This window comes from Panthera uncia, chromosome E3 (assembly GCF_023721935.1).
Source record: "Panthera uncia isolate 11264 chromosome E3, Puncia_PCG_1.0, whole genome shotgun sequence".
Lineage (NCBI taxonomy): Eukaryota > Metazoa > Chordata > Mammalia > Carnivora > Felidae > Panthera > Panthera uncia.
In genome coordinates this window covers 3,920,960-3,934,572 of record NC_064815.1, presented here as the reverse complement: position 1 = coordinate 3,934,572, position 13,613 = coordinate 3,920,960, and positions in this window count along the sequence as shown.

The following is a 13,613-nucleotide window of genomic DNA, read 5'->3' as shown; positions in this document are numbered from 1 at the left end:
CTGAAGTCCCCTCACCACCTGGCCCCAAGGTACGTTTCTAGTCCCACAACCTTCCCTTCACATTCCCCATCTCGTTTCATCAGCCTCAATTTCTCATTTCTCAGGCCTTTTGGGCCACCTAGAAAGAAGCCTTTGATGTTTCTCTTGCTTCCTTTTTCACTCAGCAAACTCCTATTCGACCTTCAAAGCCCAGCCCAGTCCTCACTTCCCCCAGCAAGTCCTCCTTGACTCTGCGGAGCCCCCACTGCCTTTGTGAAAGCCCACGTCAGAGCGCCGAGAGATTTGCTCTGTCTTCTACGCTGCGAGTGTCAGCAAGACAGGGCACTTGTTAGCTGTGTGGTACAAGCAAGTTACTTAGCCTCTCTGTGCCTTAGTTTCCCCATTACTATCATCGCTATCTCTCAGGACTGGGAGGGGAGTAACGCATTAATATCTTAAAATGCTCAGAAGCACGTGTTGGACAAAGTTCTCTAGCAATGGAATGACGGTCCCATGGTGAGTACATATGCCAGGCTAAACTGGGGAGCAATGGAAAGAGAGAAGGATTTTCCAGGGCGTGCAGCTGTAGGAGGCTGTAGGTGCAGGCGTGCCGCCCCGGTGCCCCCCGCTCCCCCCCCCCCCACCCCCCCACCCCCGTATGTCAGGCACAAGACTGGCAAAAATTATCTTACATGTTTATTTCAATGTGCATTCGGGAAAAATGTACCGCATCAAACATGAGATGTTATGGCTATTATCAGCTGAGACAACACTAAAGGAGGTATTTAGATTTTTTAAAAGTTGGGTGAGGGGCATTTGGGTAGAAAATGTGGTAAACATTGTCTTAGGTGAATAGTGGGGTTTGAGAAAGGCAGAACAAATACAAGAAAAAAAAAAAAAACGGGAGAGACAGATGGGGAGGGGCCAAAGAGACGGGGGAGGGGCCAGAGCCAGGGGGAAGGGCCAGAGAGACAGGCGGGAGGGGAGGGGCCAGAGAGGTGGGGGAGGGGCCAGAGACAAGGGGAGGGGCTGGAGAGAGGAGGAAAGGGACCGAGTCCCAGGTAGAGAGAAGGAGCCAGAGACAGACTAGGAGCCACAGTGGTCAGGGGAGAGGATGGAAGGGGAGGGGAGAAGAAAGATGAGAAGGAAAAAAAGGACAGAGAACAGAGAGGGCCTAAGAATAAAAGAAAGGACCCCTGGATGGATGGAGAGTGAGTGAGTGAAGAAATAAATAATCCAAGGCATGTATAAAATAAAGAGCAAAGGAATGTAGGGGAAACGTTGGCCAAGCAGGGCGGCAGGCCCTTAGCCCTCCAGCCCCTAACCCTGCCCTCACAGCTTCGTGCCTGGGGCCCTGCAGGACCCCTCTGGGCTACAGGCCTGGTCCGTGCCCTGAAGTGGTGACTGTGTCCTTGACCCTCCACCCTAGGAAGCTGAGCCTGCCACACCCTCCCCTCCCAACCCAGAACGTCAGGCACCTTCTGCACTCCAGCCCCGAAAACTGAAAGCAAAAGCCATCCTGAGCTTTGCCCCAGCCTTCCTGTTCGTCTGCTGGTTTCTTAGAAATCAGCTGCCTGGGCTTCCAGCTGCCGTCTGGACTTCATCCCTCACCCGATGGCCCTCTCGCCCTGGTGGGTGCCACGCTACCTGAGAGACAGGGCCGGAGGCCTGTGCTGGGGCAGGGGGACCCCAGGAGGCATGGGGGTCATGCCTCCACCCCATGGACGTTTATTCATACTTCTTAAGGGCTAAGCTTCATAAACTCTGGGCGGTGCAAAGTTAGGAGGACTTAAGGAGGGTTGCTGGGTCTCCGGATCCAGGCCCCGACAGGAAGATGGCTGTGGGGTTTGTGGGAGACACCTAGAGGACAATCACTCACTGGGCCCAGGAATCATGGGGAGGAGGGTGCATCAGATGCAGAATCAGGGAAGGCTTCCTGGAGGGGTTGCCGGCACAGTCTTCAAGTGTGAGTGGGACGGGGTTCACCTGGGCAGCCTCCATGGGAAAGGGCGTCTGAGGCAGAGGGAACAGCGTATTCAAAGTGACCTGCGTTGTTCCCCACGATCCTTATGTAACGTCTCCCGAGTAGGCGCGTGGCTCCGTCTTTTGCAGGTGAACAAACTAAGACTCAAGGACGTGTTGTCATTTATCTGCCCGGGACTCGCAGCTAGAGGGCAGGTCCGGAGGCAGCCCGTGTGCCCAGCGGCTCCCGAGCAACCCTCAAAGAGTACTCGGATCCTCACCATACCTGTGGCGCTCAGAGCCCTCCCTCTGCCCCAGGCTCCTGGGGCTCCCACACACTTCGTTTAAATCCTCGACGCCGCTCTGTGGGAGGGAAACTAAGGCCCACGGAGGTAAAGTGGTCTGCCTAGGTCACACAAGCTGCTGCTGGGGCAGATTTAGGATTCGCACCCGGGTGTGGGGGGCCTCTTCTTACGTGAAGCATCTTACAGAACGCGGACCTGAGCTGACAGTCTCTGTCCCCACATTCTAAGGACATGGAGGGGACAGAGAGTGCAAAGTCTCGGAGGCTGGAAAGCAGGGATCCAAACTGGCCACAGGTGGAGGGACGCCAGACACGGCCCGTCAGAGTTCCCCATGCCTGAATCAGTAGGCACAAGACTGAAGCTGGACCGATCAGAGACCCTTCTGGGGCTTTTCTGCCGAAATAAACAGAGCCCCCCCCACCTCCGGCCAGCCATGGTGGCAACAGAGATGAAGAGAAGGAACACAAGACGGACCCTTTATACACCATGTGAACCCTGTATCCAGCCGCACCTGAACTCCACCTCTGGTTACACAAACCACAAAGTTTCCTTTCTGGCTTCTCCTTGTTGGAGTTATGTGTCCGTCCCGAGTAGTCAGAGTTTAAAGAGAAGCAAGGGTCAGGGGGCAGGTCTGGCTGGAGGGAAGGGTGAGCCGGTGACATGGAACCAGGAGTCCTGAAGCCTCCCATCTGGAAGAGCAAAGATGAGTTTTGCCAGGATCTGGGGCCCACAGTGATCCCCACTCTCCCTGGAGTCTGCCCTTGGGGAAAGCTGGACCGCGGACGCTTTCACGGCTCCCGCTTCACGGTGGTTGTTAATAACCGACGTGTTGTGTGTGTGTGTGTGTTTTTTTTTTACTTTGGAAAAAAAAATTCCACACTGAAAAAAACCCATTTCCTTCCCATTTTTTAAAACGGACTATTTTTAGAGCAGTTTACATTGAAATTGAGTGGAAAGGAGAGTTTCCATATACCCACCGCCCCCGACACAACAGCCTCCTCTACCAACATCACAAACCAGTCCATGTTCTTTCTTAATGTCCACATTCGTTTTTCAATTTTTAAAAGAATCTACCCGTGATGGATTAAGTACTATATATAAATATACATATGTGTGTGTGTGTATATATATATATATATATTTCCTGATTTCTACAGATACGTGCATTTTTTTCTCAAAAAAAGAAAAAAAAAGACACCATTCTTGGTGACCCATATTGCAAACCACTTTTTCCACTTAGCTTTCACGGGCAGCCTTCCAGATCGCTCGGCGACAAGGTAGGGATGATCATGCCCGTGTGAACAGTGAGGCAGCGCGGAACAGGGAAGGGACCCGGTGTTGACACATTTCATGGGATGCTCTCAAGGCTCCGCTGAGGATCTGTTCCCTTTTCACGGACGGAAAAGTGCAGTTCAGAGAAAGGAAGTTACTCCAGCGAGGGGTGGGCGCGGGGGTGGGGGAGGGGCCGCTGGTCAGCAGCCCTGGAAACTTTGTCCTGAGAGGTAGGGAGGCTGGTCCTCCTCCAGGAAGCCCTCAGAGCCGACGGCGTCAACCTGCATCAGTCAGATTGCTGCTTCTGGGGACACGCTGCTGCCTGGAACCTTCCAGGAGCCGTCTGGTGCAGCAACGCTTTATGCCTCTGGCTCGTTCACACGCCTGACTGTGCGCTCAGGAGCTGCTGTGTCCCAGGCACCGCTGACGGCTGCACGCACACAGTCTCGATTAATCCGTCTCACCACCCTAGAGGGGGAGGGCTGTGATCATCCCCGCTTCTCAGATGAGGAAACTGAGGCCCAGAAAAGTGACACGACTTGCCCAGGGTCACACGGCTAATATGTGGCAAAACCACAACGAGACGTCAGTGAGTTTTGAATCCAGACGGAAGCCTCAACGTCCAGGCTGGGTCTCTGACTTTGTGAGTTGTTAACTACACACACACACACACACACACACACGCATGCCAACCGGCTGACTGGTCTTGAGTGGTGCCCCACAGAGCTCCAGCCTGGTCTTGAGTGGTGCCCCACAGAGCTCCAGCCTCCACTGTGTCCTGCCTTCTGCCTTCCTGGACGGCTTCCAAAGACGGTCAACAGCCTGCCTCTTGCCAAGACGGTGCGCCCATTCGCTGGGCGAGAGTCGGAATCCCAAACAAGTCCTGGATTGAGACGGGCAGGTGCGGAGGTGAAATTGAAGACGTTCGTGGGCAGTCCCGCGTGGCGGTAAAAGGAATCAATTGCCCCCCGGACAGGGTGACTTCCAGCCTCAGCGCTGGAGTTGAGGCCAAGCTCGGGATGACCCGTGAGCTCAGTCCAGTGTGACAGCAGCTGCCGTGTGCGTGAATGGTTTGTCCTCCCGTCATCCCTGCCTGGGGCTTGTGCTCGGGAATCGCGGGCGACACTGAGTGTGGGTGGCAGTGAAGAAGGCTGACACTCGTCCTGGGCACGCGCCTCGCGCTCAGGAAATGCAAGTCGCTGCGGGCTGGAAAGGGGAGAACGAGCCCAAGCACTGGCGTTGGCATGCGTGTGCCACGATCGTCACTGGTGACATACGATCAGCTAGGAGATATAAAGTTGGTACCGTGATATACTCTAAGGGCTAGTCTCTTTCTTTTCTGTTTTAGAGACAGAGAGAGAAGCCGCACGAGCAGGAGAGAGGGGCAGAGGGAGAGGGAGAGAGAATCTTCAGCAGGCGACTTGGTGTCAGCACAGACCTCCGCCCTGGGGGACTCGATGCCACCATCCTGGGATGTTGACGTGAGCCGAAATCAAGAGTCAGGGGCTCAACCCACCGAGCCACCCGGACACCCAGGTGCCCCTCTTTTAATTCTTGAAACAAACTTCCAGGCTAATCCTGTTTTGGGCTGAATCGCACGAACCTGCTGCTTTTGTTAAGTCAAGAGACAGAAGTACCAGCAACTTCTACAGTTCGACCCACTGGCACCTTCACTGTGCCATTAAACCGCCCCTGGCAGGGCCTGGAGGTTTCTGCCCGCTCAGGGGACTCAGCTTGCGTCCCTGGCTCCTCCTCTTCACTCATCCTCTCCTTCTGCCCCCCCCGCCCCCGGGCACCCACCACCCCGCCCCACTGCGGCAGGGTCTATCTTGGCTGCAGGGGTTTCTGTGAACTGAGGAAGTGACTTACTCCGAGTCATCGTAGCCACGCACAGATAACAGCATCCATGACCTCGCCCCTGCCAAAGCGGGATTTCACCCCCTTGTCTGGATTCCCAAGACCCAAAGTAGCAAGACAAAAATCAACGGGGTGCCTGGCTGCCTCGTGGCCCCCGCCCACCGGACAGATGAAATAGGGCAGGAGGTTTGTGTCCATTTACTGCCGGTAACACTGAGGCCCATGTACGCCTGGCCTGATTGCCAGTTGCCCGTGTCGCAGGGCAGGGAGGAGAGGGGAGGGTTTCTGGACGCCCCAGGGGGTCCCGGCCTTGTTCAGCCCAGCCCAAGCATCACAGAGGCTGTCAGGAGGATGCTCTGGACCCCCTGTGCCCGCTGCTCCTGGGGCGTTGCCAAGCTGTGGGCCGAGCTGCAGGGGCGCAGGCCGGAGCGGGGGGGGGGGGGCGCGTTTCCAGGTAGTCAGACTGAGATGGGGGGCGGCGGCTGCGGGGACAGCGGAGGAGGAAAGGGGCAGCCAGTCCCGGCGCTCACAGCGGCTCTTCGGGGAAGCCGCCCAGTCGGAGTTCCAGGAAACGATAACGCTTGTTGAAACCTCTTTCTTGTGGCCTGGTCGTGTCACATGGCTTGGTGGGGACAAACGTCAGGCAGGGCCACCGCTCTGGGCTGGCTCGCACCCTGCCAGCTGCCGCCACCCTCCACGCTCCCCAGAGGCTAAGGGGGCAGGAGGGGGCCGGGCAGGAAGGCAGGTACCTGCAGGACCCCCAGCAACACACACACCTGGCACAGGCAGGAAGCAGGTGTATTGTCCTCCCCTCCCCAGCTCCCCTGTCCGTTCTCCTCCCCCTCTCCCCTCCCACCCTCCTGTGGCTGGTTCAGCCTCCGACTCCCATCCAGCAAATGGGCTGAAGATCCCTAGGCTAAGGGCTGCCCTGAACGCATACGGCAGGTGCCGAGGAAGAATTTAGAAATTCTCTGCCACTGGCCCACGAAGGCATTCTCCATCCCAGCACTGTTGCCTTTCGGGGCTGGGTCATCCTTGGCGGTGGGGGCTGGCCTGTGTATTGTAGCATCCCTGGGATCCACCCACTAGAGACCAGTAATATCCATAGCCGCCCCCCCTGCCACGCCCCTCCAGTTGCGACACCAGAAAAAAATCTCCAGGCACAGCCAAATGTTCCGTGAGGGACAAAGCCCTGAACTACATTCACTACTCAGCACATAGGAGGTCCTTAGAAATTCGCAGGTCTTCAACCTTGGCAGAGAGCATGTCTGGTTAATTATACCCCACCACCTGGCATCGGGGGGGGGGTGTCAGGGGATAATCTGGGAAGCCCTCAGCCATCCAATCTTTAGCAACCTCTCACCACACACCCTTGATAAACATACCATCTAAATAAAAGCTGTTCAGGAGGACTTCGACTTGACGGTGACAGGCTGAGTTGGGGGGGGGGGGCGGGCCTGACACAGGGGTGAAGGAAAAGGCCACAGGCCTGCCAGCAAGGCACCCCTTCCCCCATCCCCCTGCTTGGTGCCTGCAAGCCAGCAGCCCTGCTCCCCACCCCACCCCACCCCACCCCACAGGGGGCTGGGGATTGTCTTCAGAGAAACCAGCCTGCCCGGGAGAAGACACTTCCCCTGCTGACTCTGAGATCCCACAACGACAGCCAGCCCCTGCCCAGTCTCCTGGGTGAGACTCATCTGTCCACGCGTCCTGCCCACCAGTGTGGAACTTCAATACCCTGTTCTCAGCTCCCTGTGCCTTCATATGAACTCACGGCCAAGGACCCCTGGACACTCGAGCTGGCATGTCAAATGAGCAGGGGCGCCTGGGTGGCTCAGTCAGTGAGGAGCTGGGAAAATCAAGATGACAAGAAACCCCCAGAGAAATAACCCATGTTGCCTCTCTAAGACAAGAACACGAGGCTTTGCCAAGGAACATTCAGATATTAGCGCCGGAGCAGAAGGTTCCGGAAATATCTGGAAAAGCAAAGAAATCGAAAATACAAGACACTGGATGAGAAAACGAGAGCGTTATTCCACAAGCCGTCGCAGCAGACTCGTCGGAGTTAAAGAGGGAACAGGGAAGACGGAGGGAAGAAAGGTCCTAAAACTGAAAGACGGGAGCTTCCGTGTTGGAATAACTCATCAACCACTGCGTTCGTATTTCATTTCTGTGGAACAAATTACCCCAACTTTTAGCGGTTACGGCAGCCAGAATCCTAAGACAGCCCTGTCATTTCCCGCCACCCTGACGGATCCCCAGGACGCGTGCAGACTGGATTCTGCCCGTGGGATTGTGTTATGGGGCGAGGCTGGCTCTACAGAAGGGGCATTACCCAGCGGCACTGACTGAATGACACGAAGCCTTTCCCCTGGCTGGTGCCGGAGGGGAGGCGGTCAGAGGTTTGAAGCACAAGAGGTTCCCCAGTCACTGTCGCCGGAATGGAGCGGACCAGAGGTCACCTTGAGAAGCGAAGCAGCCCTCGGCTGATAGTCGGCAAGGAAATGGGGGCCCCAGTCCAACAACCACAGGGACTGACTTTTGCCAAAGTCGAGAACGAGCTTGGAAGCAGAGATGGGGAGTCACCTTCCACGAGAAAGATCAGAATAGGACCAAGAGGGATCAAAACAGCAGCCTCAAAGGACCCAGCACGCCTCTCCCGGGTCTGAGGAATGTTCTTTTGTCCCCAGCTCGCACCCTAATAACAGTCGTGCCCAAATCGCCCCTGGGATCTTAGGCTCAAGCACCAGGGGCCCAAGGCGGGGAGCTCACAGAGGGTCTGGGGTCTGAATCGAATGTAAAAGAGAGTCTGACCCCTGGACGGTGAGGGACGCTGTCCTCTCTGGGCTGGTCCAGTCCCTGGGGTTCCCTGCTGTCATCTGCCGGCTGCTCAGAAGGCCTTTGTCCACTTGGGTGACCCTTGGTGACCCATGGCTCTGCTCCAAGTCTCTGTGGCTCTGCCTGTCACGTGCCACCAGCAGAGGACACACGAGACTTCGCAGAGGTAGCAGGAGGGAATGCGCTCTGAATCTGGCCCTGTGTCAGGCCCTGTCTGGCAGCTTCCGGAGCAGGGACATGATGGAGGATGGGGCAATCTGAGGCCGGGATGGGGCTGGGATGTGAGTCCTGGTCCTGAAGTTCAAGGCCTGGAATCTGCGAGCTTCGAGTCCCATCATGGCTGCTGGCCAAGAGCCAGCTGGGAAACTTGCTGGGAGCGAGTTTCCTTCCCTGAGCTGGAAAACAGGGGTCACACTGGCATTCACCGCACAGGGTCACGTATGTGCTCGTTCTCTCAGCCAACATTTTTTGAGCACCTACTATGTGCCAGGCATCCTTCCTGGCTCTGAGTTCTTAGCAGTGACAAAAACAGACCAAGTCTCCTACCCTCGAGGATCTTATAGTCTGGCAGGGAGAGACACAGACCCTAACTATTCACCATACAAAGAAAGGTTCCAGATGCAGCTAGGTGCTGGCGGGAGGGCTAGCAGGTGCCAGGTGCGGGTTGCCGTATATTTGGACGGCCGGGGGAGCCTTTCTGAGAAGCAGGTAGCTAAAAGAGGTGAGTGAGCTACCTATTTGCATATGGTAAGAACATTCCAGGCAGAAACAAGAGCAGGTGCAAAGGTCCTGAGGCAGCATGTTCAAAGAAAGAGGCAAGCGTGGCCGGTGCGGTGTGAGTAAGGAGGTGAACAGTAGATGAGGCCAGAGAGGTGGGGGCGGTATTATGAAGGGCTCGTGGATCCTTCAAAGGGGTTTGGTCTTTACTCAGGGTGGGATGGAAGCATGGGGGTGCTCTGAGCAGAGGAGCTTGCTGGGAGTGTTAAATGAGGTACATCTAGAGTTTTCAACTTGCTATTATTAAGCACTGACCATGCAAAAGGTAGGTTTTGTTTCTCCATCTCGTGCAGAGCCACGTAAGGCTCAGAGAGGTTAGGAGACTTGCCTGGGGCAGCACAGTAACTTCTGAACCCAGACTGATGGCCGCTGGTTCAATCATCGGGGCCGAGTGTTTGGTACAGTGGGCAGGTGGTGATCTCAGGGACAAACGGAAGGGCAGAAGCTTGGGTTCCGCCCTGGGGACCCTCGAGCATCGCCAAAGAGAAAAGCCTGGGGCCCCTGAGCTCTGAGCTGGCCCGTTCCAGCAGAGAAGGTTTACAGAGTCCAAAAGAGGTCCCAGGGCATCATGGAGGACGCTTCTGGTCCAAGCAACAGGAAGCTCGGCGTAGAGTGGGTGTCTGGACGGGCTGATTCAGCAGTGCCACGCGGCCGCCCTGGACGCAGCCCCCTTCCACGTCTCTGCTCCAACATCTCGGCACTGGTTGCACCTGAGGAAGGTCCTAGGATGGCTGATGCGGGTCCAGTTACCACATCTGGAAGAAAAACAAAAGCCTTCTTTCCCTGGGGCTCCCTCTTAGGGGCAAAGAAACCCCCAGCAGGCTTTCTTCGTGTCTCATTGGCTAGAATTGGGCCATCTGCCCTTTGCGGAAGCCATCTCAGACGTGGGGCTTGAACTTCCTTAGTTGACATGAAATAAGCATGGGATTGAACAAAATCCATCAGAGCGAACAAAATCCCCTCCATTCCTCCCTGGATCCATGCCTTTGATGATATGACCTAGCTGTTCTTCCCATGAAGAAGTCAGTATCCCCATCCTCCGAACCTGGGCTGCTTTAGCCAACAGGAAGCAACAAAGGTGACAAACTGCCACTGTGCCACTCCCTTGCCTAGGCCGCCTTCTGGCTTCCACCCCGCAGGGAGAACAAGCCTGAGCCGGCCTGCTGGATGATGACAGGTCACACGGAGCAGAGAGGGACCCGTCCTAGCAGAGGCTCTCCCCGAGATCAGCCCCCGCTGGGTGCGCCAGCCAAGATCAGCCTAGCCCTGCCCGGACCAGAAGAACCACTCAGCTGAGCCACAGACTCATAAGCGATACATAGTAAATGCTTATTGTTTGAAGCCACTCATTCTGGAACGTTGGTTACGCAGCAATAGCTAACTGATACAGGGGACCGAAGCCTCAGTTGTTGCCTACTCGCTGGAGGCGAGGCCTTTTAGCGGACCAGGAAATGTCACTTATTCATTGACATTCCTCCCGCTCCATGTAGGCTCTGTGCCGGATGCAAGAAACTCACGGACGGACAAGGTCTGGCTTCTGCCTCAGAGAGCCGGACTTGTCAGCTGGAGCTGAGAGGCTTCCAGTGGCTTCCGCCCGCTTGGGGAGCAGGGCCTGACCGAGGTTTAGCAGGCTGTATGATCTGCTCCTGAAGACCAGCCTCATTCTCTCCCCCTCCTCCCAACCCCCTGCCCCTGGGCCTTTGCACCTGCCAGCTTCTCCCTCTGGACTGCCGGGGCCCACCTTCCGTGACTTATGTACACCCTGGAAACTCAGCTCAGGTGCCCCCTCCCCCAGGAGCCTTCCCGGAACCACTTCCCACCCGAGTCAAGGGCCCCTCGAGGCTCCCACAGCCCCCTGGGTTTCTTTTAGCTCTGCTTTCATCATCGTGCGTCGTGGCTGTCGATCCTCAGTCCAGATGCCTCACTTCACAGATGTGAAAACTGAGGCCCGCAGAAAGGGGAAGTGACTTGCCCACGGCGGAGCAGAGCTGGGGCCCAGCCCGGGGCTGTCTCGGCCGCCCCCACCCCTGCAGTTTTTGCTGTTTTTCTTTCTCAGCAGCCCGAGCCTCGGGGCGGGGGGGGGGGGGTGGGGGCACACCCCAGCGGGGGGGGGGGGGGGGGGGAAGGGTGCGCGCCCCCCCCCCCCCCCGTGTGGTCCCCTCGCAGGGGACACTCTCCCAGGAGCCTCCACCCTCCATCAGCCCCACAGGGTGGACACATCAGCACCTGCTTTCCGGACGGGGACATGAGGCTCAGAGGGAAGAGGCTTGCCAAGGTCACCCAGCCAGGGACGGACGGACGGACGACTGAGACCCGGACCTGCCTGTGCCTTGCCTCTGGCCTCCGTGGCTTGGGGGCTAAGGCGTGGGGAGAGAGGGGCATGGAGGGAAAGCTGAGGCGGGCGGTAAGGGGGAGCGCGGGATGTCGGGGAACCACCGAGGCAGGAAGAGGCAGAGCAGAAAGTGAAAGGGGCCGGAGGCCGAGAATAGCTGTGGGTGACAACCGTGGGGACTACAGTGCCGCCAGAAAGAGAAACCAGGCTGGGTTCCAGGGAGGGAGTGGATGCCACTACCTGCCTGGGGAGGTGACCCCGGGCCTGGGGAGCCGTGCGGGGGGGGGGGGGGGGGGGAGGGGGGGGGGGCAGGGGGCAGGGGGGAGGGGGGGTGGGGAGCCTCGGGGGGTGTAGGTGGGGGAAGCGGGTGTCTACCTGGCCGGGGACCTGGTGGACGCCCCAAGCTGTGGGAATGGAGTCGGAGGTGACGGGGCTGTCTGGGGGAGGGGAGGTGGCTGCGGACTCCTGCGCCCCCTGTATCTGCCACCGTGAGCTTGGAGGGTCCGCTGGGTGACAAAACGGCCTGTGAAGCCAGAGCCCGGGGCCGCAGAGAGAACCCTATGTGCTCGGGGGCCCCGTGTCCGGATGGCGCCGTTCCCCGGGTAGGCAGCCCGGGCTCCCTCCGAACGCTGCGGCCGGCTGCTGTGCGACCTCAGGCAGGTCGCTTGGCCCCTCTGGGCCCCTGTGTGCCAGGGCCCTCCTCCAGGGGGCTGTCCTGAGGGTTAGCTGAGCGAGTACCTCTAAAGCACATGGAGCGGCTCAGAGAGAGTGCTCCACAAACAGCTTCCCTTGCACTCTGTCGCCTCCACCGACGGGCTGTCACACACCCGCGGAAAGTCCCTCCGCGGTGGGACCGGTACGAGAGCAGAGGCTTGGTTTTGGTCACGGCTGTGTCTCCAGTGCCCGGCATACAGCAGGTGCCCGATAAACGCTTGTGGCAAGAAGGGAGGGAGGAAGGAGAGAGGCAGGGAGAGGCAGTGTCCCCCACTGCCTTCGGGTATGGGACGTCCATTCTGTTGCTCTGTATTTTATGCTTTTGCACATTGCCTCGCACCCCTGAGATTCTTTGGGGGAAAAAAGAAACCGTTTTCATGGAGAGCCGGGAGAGGAGGTGTCTTGGAATCTATGAGGGTCTTTCAGCTCGGGAGGCCCCGAGGACCCACCCCCTTCTCCAGTGCCCCCTGCCCCGCCCTCGCTGGGAGCATCAGAGACAGGCCACCAGGCAGTGGGGAGGGTGGGGGAGGTGACAGGAAGCTTGTCAGGACAGGCTGTCCCCAATGTACTGAGAACCTCGGAGCAAGACGACCCGCTGTTCAGGGCTCAGATCTTCGTGTCCCGGCCCCACCCTCCCGGGGAGGCGGGGGGGGGGGGGGGTGTCACCAGCGTCCAGGGGGGGGACCTCTGCCCCGGCCTGAGGATCTTGTGGCTCTTCTGATCTCTACACGGAACCCGGGGCCAGCTTGCTTTCCAGGAACGCTTCCTGCAACGGCGGGTGATGGCTCACGGCCAAGGTCGAGGAGGGCTGTGTGACCTCGGACAGATGGCTCCCCTCTCGGGGCCTCGGCGTCCTCACCTGCAAGACAAAGAGAAGAGGGCCGCACGCAGGATCGCCTCACCATCAACTATCTTTTAAAATTCTGCAGCAAATGCACGACATATAAGTCCCCATGCTAAAGTGGGCATTTGCAGAGTGGTACAATCATCACCCGTGCCTGGTTCCAGAACATTTTCGTCACCCCGAAATAAAATCCCGTCTGACTTCTTTCGCTCACCACGATGCCTGGGAGCTTTAGCCTTGCCCTCACCCAGAGCGGGAACCTGTCCTTTTTCACCGCTGGGTAATATTCCTCCACAGGGCTGCACCCACTGTGTGTCCATTCTCCCACTGGTGGCCACGAGGGCTGTGTCCAGTCGGGGAGGCTATTCTGGCCATGCTGCTCCGAGCCATGCTGCTTAGAACATCCTTGCACCTGCCCGTGGGGGACGGGAGCGCTCGGGTCCGGGGGTTAACCCACAGGGGTGGGATCGCTGGGGCCTGAAGGCCGTGCACGGTCAGCCACAGTGGCTCCTGCCAGTTTTCCAGAGGGACGGAATGGCCTCTGTCCTCCCCAGCGGTGCTCAGCGGGGCTCTGCACCCCAGACTACACTCGGCAGGGTCAGCCTCGCTGATTTTAGTCCTCCCATTCTGAGTTACCACTCCTTTATTTATTTACTTAGTTGTTTGCTTGTTTATGTATTTATTTATTTAGAGAGAGAGTACATTTATTTAGAGGCAGGGGGCACACAAGCAG